The 10,725-nt window shown below is 40.9% G+C and overlaps 1 long non-coding RNA gene across 1 annotated transcript in view; it reads right to left on the bottom strand.

The window, feature by feature from the left end:
• Positions 1-235: 235 nt before the first annotated feature.
• LOC144580401 (uncharacterized) overlaps positions 236-10,725 on the bottom strand; it is a 75,939-nt gene continuing 65,449 nt past the window's right edge. Inside the window, exons 2-3 of the long non-coding RNA XR_013529853.1 lie at positions 1,417-1,513; positions 236-344 (exon numbers count right to left, since the gene is read on the bottom strand). This is a non-coding gene — a long non-coding RNA (uncharacterized LOC144580401). The remainder of the gene's footprint in view (positions 345-1,416; positions 1,514-10,725) is intronic.

Here is a 10,725-nt window from a genome sequence, read left to right as displayed (position 1 = left end):
GTCTGCTCAAAGATTATTAAATTTGCTAGTGGGGTAAGGACTTCACAGCAGAAAACAAGTTCATTACACTGAGAAAATGATACAGGAACCTGTGAGTAGCATATCAAATAAGGAAAAATGCATATAAAGTTCAAAGCAGATGCCAAATAATCATGTCAACTTCTATGAGCATGTAACGTTTTTACATTTATTTAAATTAATGTAAGCTTTTTAAACAAACAACATTGCTGAGCTTACCACCTACAGCTTCAGTAGAATGTTGGGAAGGAAACAGCACCATCATTTGATCAATGAATATTGGCTGAATATCAGCTACTTCAGGGCATTTTGCAAAGAGTGATTGGCTACAAAGAACAAGAGAGAGAGAAAAGACAGTAGTCTCCTTACTGCACAGAGCTGACTGCCCAAAGAGAAAAAAGGATGCCAACAACAAAATACAATGGGAACATTTTTCTCAGGCAATCATCAAACACTTATTGAGTACCTACTATGTGCCAGGTGTCACGGGAAAGGCTAGAGAAACATGGTGAGAGTTTTTTTAAGAAGACTGAATAACTATTCTCCTGAGGCTAACAATTTAAATACACAGGTGGGCTGTATTCACATAATCATGTAACAGGTAACTGCACAGTAAGCAAAGAGAAACTAGAGAAAGGAATTAGGGAGGACGACACAGAGATGGCTTTACAGAATGTTGCCATGCTGGAGCTGAGACGTGTGGGGGTGGGCATAAGGGAGGTGGGGCATTTGAAAAAGGCAGCGATGTACTAGGGGGTGAAAAGCAAGTAGCTGAGAGAGCTGGAAAAATTGTAATGACTTGGAAAGTGATGGGAATAGACAGCCAAAGACCAGGTTATTAAGGGATGTACATTCCATACTATGGCTTTTTCTTTTTTTTTTTTTAAGACGGAGTTTTGCTCTTGTTACCCAGGCTGGAGTGCAATGGCACGATCTCAGCTCACCACAACCTCTGCCTCCTGGGTTCAGGCAATTCTCCTGCCTCAGCCTCCTGAGTAGCTGGGACTACAGGCGCACACTACCATGCCCAGCTAATTTTTTGTATTTTTAGTAGAGACGGGGTTTCACCATGTTGACCAGGATGGTCTTGATCTCTTGACCTCATGATCCACCCGCCTCAGACTCCCAAAGTGCTGGGACTACAGGCTTGAGCCACTGTGCCCGGCCCTGGCTTTTTCTTGTGTTGCTGTTTCTTAATGAGAGAAACTAACACACGTTTTTATGCTATGCTGAAAACGTTACACAGAAATGAGTTTCAGGGACAATAAGGAACATATGTTTAGGACAGCCATAAGTGTAACAGCTTATAAATAACCTACAAATAGAAAATAAAATGTGAAGCTATTATAGGTTTTAACAATGTAAGATTTTCTTTTTTTGCACCAGGTACGAGCTTACCCCAATGATACTCAGTCCTTTAAGGTAGTCCTGACGAGGCTGGGCTTGAGGAACACATCCAGCCAGTACTATTTTCTTGTTCTCCTCTTGAGCTTTTCTAAAAGATTGAAGAGAAAACAGTGTGAATCCCTTTCCTCACAGGTATACTCTTGGAAACTGTTGTTAGTACATATTAGTTGTCCAAACAATAATAGGCCTATCTCACATGAAACAGGATTTTTTTTTTTTTTTTGAGACGGAGTTTCACTCTTGTTACCCAGGCTTGAGTGCAATGGCACGATCTCTGCTCACTGCAACCTCTGCCTCCTGGGTTCAGGTAATTCTCCTGCCTCAGCCTCCTGAGTAGCTGGGATTACAGGCACACGCCACCATGTCCAGCTAATTTTTGTATTTTTAGTAGAGCCGGGGTTCCACCAATGTTGACCAGGATGGTCTCCATCTGTTGACCTCGTGATCCACCCGCCTCGGCCTCCCAAAGTGCTGGGATTACAGGCGTGAGCCACCGCGTCCGGCCTGAAACAGGATTTTCTTACAACTGGTTAAAGAAAACATAATAAAAGTTTTGTACAACATGTCTATTTATCATAGCATTAAAGAACACAATAGCAATCCAATCTGACAACGCCTTTCATTACTGTCTCACTACAAAACAAAAAAATCCATTATTTTTTACTTTATTCCTAAGGACATGAATCACTCCTGAAAACTACATTTTCCAGATAGGCAAGCTAAGTCTTCAAGTAGGTTACTTATTTTAAATGTTAATGACAATATGCTTAAAACTTAATAGATTATTTCCTAGTCTTTTGACCAACATAAAAGTAAAATATACCTTTAAAAAACTGAAACAGGCTGGGCGCGGTGGCTCAAGCCTGTAATCCCAGCACTTTGGGAGGCCGAGGAGGGTGGATCACGAGGTCAAGAGATCGAGACCATCCTGGTCAACATGGTGGAACCCTGTCTCTACTAAAAATATAAAAAAAATTAGCTGGGCATGGTGGCATGTGCCTATAATCCCAGCTACTCGGGAGGCTGAGGCAGGAGAATTGCCTGAACCCAGGAGGCGGAGGTTGCGGTGAGCCGAGATCACGCCATTGCACTCCAGCCTGGGTAACAAGAGTGAAACTCCGTCTCAAAAAAAAAAAAAACTGAAACAGAGAAGAGTAAATAAAAGGTATAACACCCTATGTCCCAGTAATTCAGACGTCTCCTCAGTACTGCTCCCCAGAGACATGCTATAGTTGATTGCATATGCTTACTTCCAGACAACAGGCTATCCCTCACATAGGCAAGCACATATGGAAAACAAGCTTGTGCTTTGTACATACAATAGACATGAATGTTTGAGAAAGTACTTCTGGATTACAGAAACACAGATGTGAAATCCACACTCAGTTGTGTAATTATTTCCCTACCATAAATTCTAAGTAACTGGGTGCTGTGGTTCACACCTGTAAGCCCAACACTTTGGGAGGCCAAGGTGAGAGGATCACTTGAGCCCAGGAGTTTGAAACCAGCCTGAACAACATTGCAAGACCTTGTCTCTACCAAAAATAAACAACTTAGCTAGGCATGGTGGCACATGTCTGTAGTCCCAGCTATTGTGGAAGCTGAGGTGGGAGGAGCACTTAAGCCCCAGGAGCTCAAGGTTGCAGTGAGCTATGATGGACCACTGTACTCCAGCCTGGGTAACAGAGCAAGACAAAAAGAAAAAAAAAAAATCTATGAAACAGAAATGTTGGTTCAAAGGTATACATATATGGCTATTTTTTAAGCACTTCTTTACTCAAGAGGGTGCTGGCAATATATTTTGATGTGACATTATCTTTCAGGTATGTGTTGATATAGTAAACATTTATTTTGTGCTACAAGTCAGTAGTGAACAAAGCAGAACTTGTATCTTTTTCTACAAATTTTTCAAATCCTTTGCCCATCTTAAAATTAAATTTTCAGGTCTTCAATTCTTCTGCATGAGTTCGGGTTCTGGAGCATGTTTTGATGCTTGTCGACTTTTATCGTTGGGCATTGCATATTATGTACCAAATTGGGTCCCTCCTTCCATCACGACAAGCAACCTCTAGGTTTCTGAGAAAGGTGAGGGTATTGCAGCCCAGTTTCTCTACATGTGACATTAAACTCTAAGGCTGTAAACTGAGCACAGTGTTTGTCTCTGTCAGCTTTTTCTAGAGTACAAATTCAGAACTAGACGCCAACAAAAACTTGGGCTCTTTGTGACAAGCAGCCACATCAAAATTTTCTGGGAAGTACACAGAGAATGATTAAATAAATGAACAGACAGAGTACAAAATACTATTTTAACAGCACCTGTGTTTCATTTCAATAGCTTCTTAGAACACTTTGATAGAATTTTCCTTCTTGGAATCCCGAGAAAACTTAAGAAAATAAAAACAAATCTGACTGTGGTAGACTGCATAGCACATCCAAGAGAATTACTGCCTGGCTCTCCCACCTGGTTTTACTTTTTATCAGTACCAAGCACATCAATGCACATAGGTACTTTTCTTGTATTAAATGCGAAATACCTTATCAAATAAAAAAAATTTCCATTTTCATTGGCCACATATACAAAGAAGTTAACATCAACTTTCTTCCAGAACTTTCATTATAACACCTAGAATCGTTGTCAGACATCCAAGGTAGACCCTGAGATGACCAATAATTTCATCCAAATATTAAAAGCCTGCTTCCTATAATGCTATTCAATTACTTATTAAGCATATCTAAGACAATACGGTGAGTGTTTAAGAGAACATGGTAATAAAGAAGACAAGGGCCATGCCCTCAACAAGCTTATGCTTTGTAATATTTGAGATATAAAAGAACACAGAAAACACAGCATCCAGTAAGGCACCCTTAGTGACAGAGAGATGGATAGCTAACACGCCATGAAGGGGGAAAAGAACATGCAGAAAACACAGAAAAAAGCCTCATGAAGAAAGTTAGGAGGACTGTATTGGCAAGACAGGAGCAGGAAAAATGAAGATGATGGAGGTGAGAAAGCTCAGGGCAGCTGTTAGAGCATGAACAAGGACAGGGAGGAGGAAAGTGTTTCATTAGATTAATAGAAAGAATTTCTGTATATGGGAGAATAAGAGGACTTAGATTGTGGAAAGAAACTTAAGAGGCTAAAGAGTCTCTAATTTTGTGGGCAATATGAAAATCTCTGAAGTTTTGATGGCAGAGTAGAACTTTGAGAACATAACACTGGTGACACAGTATAAAAAATCAATACATTTGACATTGACATTCCCCTTCTGTTTGCCGTAAATAGAAAGGGAAAAGAAGCCAGGAGGTAAGGAAATTAATTTAATACCCTAGGCAAAAGGATCAGAGAGCCAGAAGGCACGCAGAAGATTTTTTAAAAGATGATGTTGACTAAAAAAACAAAAGGAGATTAGTTCTCCTGCTAGAATATACTTGAAAAATACCAAAGGAGGAATCCAAGGTAATGCCAAAGTTTTAGTCTAAAGAAAGGGTCAGAAAGTAAACATTTTAGGCTTTGCTGGTCTATTGCAACTTCTTAACTCTGTGACATTAGTACAAAAGCAGCCATAGACAATACTTAACATGAATGGGTATCTAATATTAATAAAACTTTACCTTCAAAAACAGGCAGCAGGCCAGGTTTGGTCGGTGGGCCATAGTCTGCTAATCCACAGCTTAAGAAAAAGGGGGTGGGGGGGCGGGCAGGGAGGGGGGAACAGAGAAACAGTTGTGTCACTGGCTATCAGAGCTGACATAGTATAGGGATAGAAGGTAATAAAAGTCACATATAACACACTGAATCTGAGGATCGAGCGACGCCCATCAAATCTCTGAAACGCAAGTTGGCTGGCTGAGAATAAATCCAAAGGTAGATTTGGGAAATGTCTTTCAAAGTGATAGCTGATGACAGCAGTGTCAAAGTGTGTGGAGAGAATCCAATCCAATACAAAATGCTACAGTGTTCTAGAGGTGTACAAACATGTCTATAGGATCAAAAATAATAGTGTGGAAAACAAAGAATGAATCGTACCGTGACAATAAAAACTGTGGTTAGCACTTACACAGCACTTAATCAGGATAACAACCACTACATAATCAGTTATGCAGAATGCTTGAAAACAGTATATGTACAGCCAATGTATAGCAACTCAGGGACAAGGTCCCAGTGACATGAAATGGGTGAGGGCTTCTTTTAAGGGAATAAGAAAACCCAAAAATTAAAAGAAAAATTGAGGTGCACGATTAACTAATTCACACAATACACCCACTGACATGGTTTGGCTGTGTCCCCACCCAAATCTCATCTTGAATTGTAGTTCCCATAATCTCCACATATTGTGGGAAGAACCCGGTGGGAGGTAACTGAATCACGGGGGTGGTTTCCCTCATGCTATTCTCGTAAGTTCTCCTGAGATCTGATGGTTTATAAGGGGCTTCTCCACTCTCTCTGCTCTCATTCTATCTCCTGTTCCCCTATGCCTTCTGCCATGGTTGTAAGTTTCCTAACTGAGTCAATTAAACCTCTTTTCTTTATAAATTACCCAGTCTCAGGTATGTCTTTATCAGCAGCATGAGAATAAACTAATACACCCATGTAACAAACCTGCATATGTACCCACTGAATCTAAAATAAAAGTTGAAATTAATTTTTTCAAAAGAGAGAAGGCCAGGTGTTGTGACTCAGGCCTATAATCCCAGCACTTCGGGAGGCCAAGGCTCATGGATTGCCTGAGGTCAGGAGTTCAAGATCAGTCTGGCCAACATGGTGAAACCCCATCTCTACTAAAAATACAAAAAAATTAGCCTAGCCAGGTGTGGTGGCATGCGCCAGTAAACCCAGCTACTTGGGAGGCTGAGGCAGGAATATTGCTTGAACCAGGGAGATGAAGTTTGCAGTGAGCTGAGATCATGCCACTGCACTCCAGCCCATGCGACAGAGCAAGACTCTGTCAAAAAAAAGAAAAAGAGAGAGAGAAGAGGCCAGGTGCAGCAACTCGCCCCTTTAATCCCAACTCTTTAGGAGGCCTAGGCAGGTGGATAGCTTGAGCCCAGGAAGGGGTTTGAGACCAGCCTGGGCAATGATGTGAAATTATACTGGCTTTGGGGGAAAAATTATTTCCTTTTTTTAAAATTTGGCTTTAAAATTCTAAGGCAGACCAGAACTTTAAGTAAAAAATCAGAGCCATCATGGAATATTAATGTCAAATGACCAAATAACGTAACACAGTTTTTGTGTATTTGTTTTTTGTTTTTGAGACAGAGTGTCGCTCTGTTACCAGGCTGGAGTGCAGTGGCGCCATCTCAGCTCACTGCAACCTTTGCCTCCCAGGTTCAAGCAATTCTCCTGTCTCAGCCTCCCGAGAAACTGGAACCACTTCTAGGCACGTGCCACTACACCCAGCTAATATTTTATTTTTAGTAGAGATGAGGTTTCACCATGTTAGTCAGGATGGTCTCAATCTCCTCACCTTGTGATCCGCCGGCCTCAGTCTTCCGAAGTGCTGGGATTACAGGCATGAGCCACTGCACCCAACCTAAAGTAGCAAAGTTTTAATGCAAATTCAGAGTATTTTTGTTCTTAACAGTCCCTTCTTACAGCTTGTTCTTTTTGTTTAGTTAGCTTTGTTCAGGTTAATAAAAGCCTAAAAAAAATTTCCTTTAAAAATGTACCCAGCACAGACATATTTTTAAAAGCTTTTATCCCATAAAATATGAATGGTGAAAAGAATAACACCTTAAGAAAATTTAAAATAGTATTAATTTCTATGTCTTCACTTCGGACAGCCTTCAGATGCAAATATAAAAACTGAATATAAATTTAATATAACAGTTCATATTTTCTTGAAACATATTTCTAAATAAAGAGCTGTACCCTTGTCTATAGCATTCACTGGAGTAATAGAGAAAACTTAAAGAAGACTTTCCCTCTTGTCTTCCAAGAACCAAATGGAAGAAACAATTTGTACAATTTTTTTATTGAGTCTCACTCTGCCACTGTCTGAAGTGCAGTGGCGTGATCTTGGTTCACTGCAACCTCCACCATCTAGGTTCAGCTGCTCCTCCTACCTCGGCCTCCAGAGCCACTAAGCCTAGAGCCCTCGTCCACCCACAGTGCAGCCTGTTATTGTGTTTCCAACTGTTTCACAAGGGCAACAAGGGTCTGTGAAAAATCTGCTTGAAGGTTTTGTAGCTTTATTTTAAGGGAAAAAAATGAGAATACAGATACAGACTTCTGTGAAGAGGTTGAGGGTTTTTAAAAAGTTGGTTCATTATAGAAAGAGAAATTCAATGAGACATAAAAAAAAGTTTAAAAAAGAAACTATGGGGGAAAATGATGGGGGGAGGGGGGGAGTAAGCGATGGAAAAAAGTCAAAGGCGCTACCTGCAGAAATTAGATAATGGTGACTGTGGTGCTTGCACCTGGGTAATGGATGAGAAATACAGCAGAAATAAAGTAAGCACCAGAAGGCTTAACTAGACTTATGGCTCCAAAGGGAACCAAGGGCTGACAACAGGAATGATTCCTTAGGCTTATAAGAAGATGCTTCTCAGCCGGGCGCAGTGGCTCACACCTGTAATCCCAGCACTCTGGGAGGCAGACGCAGGCGGATCACTTGAGGTGAGGAATTTGAGACCAGCCTAACCAACATGATGAAACCCAGTCTCTACTAAAAATACCAAAAAAAAAAAAAAAAATAGCTGGTTTTCATGATGCACATCTGTAATCCAAGCTACTCAGGAGGCTGAGGCAGGAGAATCACTTGGACCCAGAAGTCAGAGGTTGTACTGAACGAGATCATGCCACTGCACTCCAGCCTGGGCTACAGAGTGAGTCTGTCTGAAAAAGAAAAAGAAAAAGGAGATGGTTCTCATAGCCAGGCAAAATGGTGCACACCTGTAGTCTCAAATACTCAGGAGGCTGAGGTGCAAGGAGAGTTTAAGCCTAGGAGGTCGAGGCTGCAGTGAGCTTGGACTGTGCCAATGGAATCTAGCCTGGACGCCAGAGCAACACTCCGTAAAAAACATTCTTTTTTAAATTAAAACTTAATATTTAAAAAAAGAGAGCAGAGGATGCTTCTCTCCGAGTCCTGGCTGCTACCGTTCATCCTCTCTGGAAATATTTCCCTAGATGCCCCAGCAGCAAGGTGAGGGGAAAGATCCTTGTCATCCGGGGAGGCTGGCTGCTGTCGCCTACAGTGTGATGGGGCTCCATGAGAAACTGAATGGATGAGACTGGTTACTTATGAGTTTGGTGCCCTGGCCCATTTAAGCCTAGGTAAACCTATAAAATAGAATTCCTGAACCTGCTAGACAGAATCTTTCATACCCCGAAAATTACCGTCAATACCTATGTATGTCGCCTGATAAGATAGCTTGTCTCTGTGACACGTTTCCAGTTCTCTAAAACTGAAACGCCAATCCTTCAAGGGAATAAAGCATATATACTACCTAGTTTCTCAGGCTGGTGACTTAAAAGCTGTATCTAAAGAACTAAAGGCCATAAGTTTGTTCTTTGATTTAAAAATTCCACATCAAGCCATTTGTACAAGTTAATCGCAATCAGTCAACAGCAAGTCCATCCAATTCTTCCCAAAACTTTTAGAATTATTCTTAACTTGTTCTCTCAAATTCAGTCCATCAGCAAATCCCACTCCGAAATATACAAATACATGCAGTTACATGTAAATGTGTATGATTACATATAATCACATACATGTGGTTCTACAGGACTATACTGCACACGATAAAACATACCTTAAAATTAGTATCTTTTTAAAGTGAAATACAGCAGAAGAAAATTAATGTTCTCAGTTCAAATAGGAGAGAACTGCAGGTCTAAATACGGGACGAAGGTCCTTATAAAGCCCTGTGTAATACTATCAGTCACCTTGAAACTTATTTTCTCATGGTAGGGGGCAAGAATATACCATCCAAAAATATGCCATTATAGCATAAGGACTATTTTGAGCTGAAAGCATTTAAGAAAAAGCAGACACAGAAAAAAAGCTCCCTCTCCTTCCCCCATCTTACTAAAAACAGGATATAAAGTTCCATTTTTAACAGTGTCTCCCTCTCCAGTATCAGGAAGAGAACTACTCTGAAGGCAACTCTAGCACCCGACAAGACTCTGGTTTGCGTTTTAAAAAACCTTACAAATGACCCTTATTTACTGTAACCTTTTTAGTTCCTTTCTCACAACTTACCTCTCAGGAAGCCCCAAACCCTTTCTTCTTTGTCTAACAAGACTCTTCTCTATACTTCATTCCCTTTGTTATGATGGTACATAAGCCCCCAATTCTAACTGTATCCGTAAGTCACATTTATTTTTTAAATCCTGTATATCCGTTTGTAATTATACGTATTTTTTTATTCTTGTTAATCTGTCCTTTATCATTTTGATTCACAGACCCCCAACTACTGAGCCTAAGCGGGTAGTGGAAGAGCTTTTTCTCCTTTACCTGCAAGATCAAAATGATGCCTCTTAAGCAACTAAGACAAACGCTCAGGTTAAGGAAACAGCTACCCACGGGTCAAGGGTTCAGGGCCTGGCTGGCAAGGCATTTTTCTGAATTCCTGTGATTACAAGAATAACCACCTTCCTGTTTAACTCCTTAACAATAGGAGCTATCAGGCAAATTATCAGAACTGATTTACAACCCAGGCCACCCGATTAGACAGATGACTGGCCTTATAAACATTGTTTTCTGATGAGCCACCAGAGACCAGAAACCAGCTCCAGCTAGCTTATAGTGGCCGCACAAAGTCTTTGTGTGCTATTGTTCACCTTTCCACATAGTGAAATTCCACCTCATTTTAATGCTAAAACCCCACCTCAAAGTGAACATGAGGTATATGCTACATATACGTTTACTCGTTGCGCCTGTGCTCCCCTCCTCTCATAAATATGTATAGGTTTTCCCCCACACCTGCTGAATGGGTATGACTCCACTGTGTAATACAGAACTGGGGAGGCATAAAACGCAGTCTGTCTTCTTCCTCTTCAAAGAGACAGCCCCTTCAGTCCATGCTGCAGACTGCCTCCTCCCAGCTTACAAACCAGTATCACCAATAAACGTTCTCCTTTCTACTATTTAGCCATCCCGTGGGTCTTTGGAATGACACTTCCCTATAACACAAAGTTTAAGATTCAGTGGTATTTTCTGTGTTGTCAACAAAAAGAGTCAAACTCTAAAATATCTGAAGAGGTTTATTATGAGCTAAATCTGAGTGGCCATGGCTCCAGGCACAGTCTCAAGAGAACTGAGAACATCTGCCCAAAGTCAGTGGGTTACAGTTCAATGG

Source organism: Callithrix jacchus, chromosome 19 (assembly GCF_049354715.1).
Source record: "Callithrix jacchus isolate 240 chromosome 19, calJac240_pri, whole genome shotgun sequence".
Classification (NCBI taxonomy): domain Eukaryota; kingdom Metazoa; phylum Chordata; class Mammalia; order Primates; family Cebidae; genus Callithrix; species Callithrix jacchus.
Note: the sequence above shows the minus strand (reverse complement) of the source record. Positions and strands in the feature narration are given on the sequence as shown.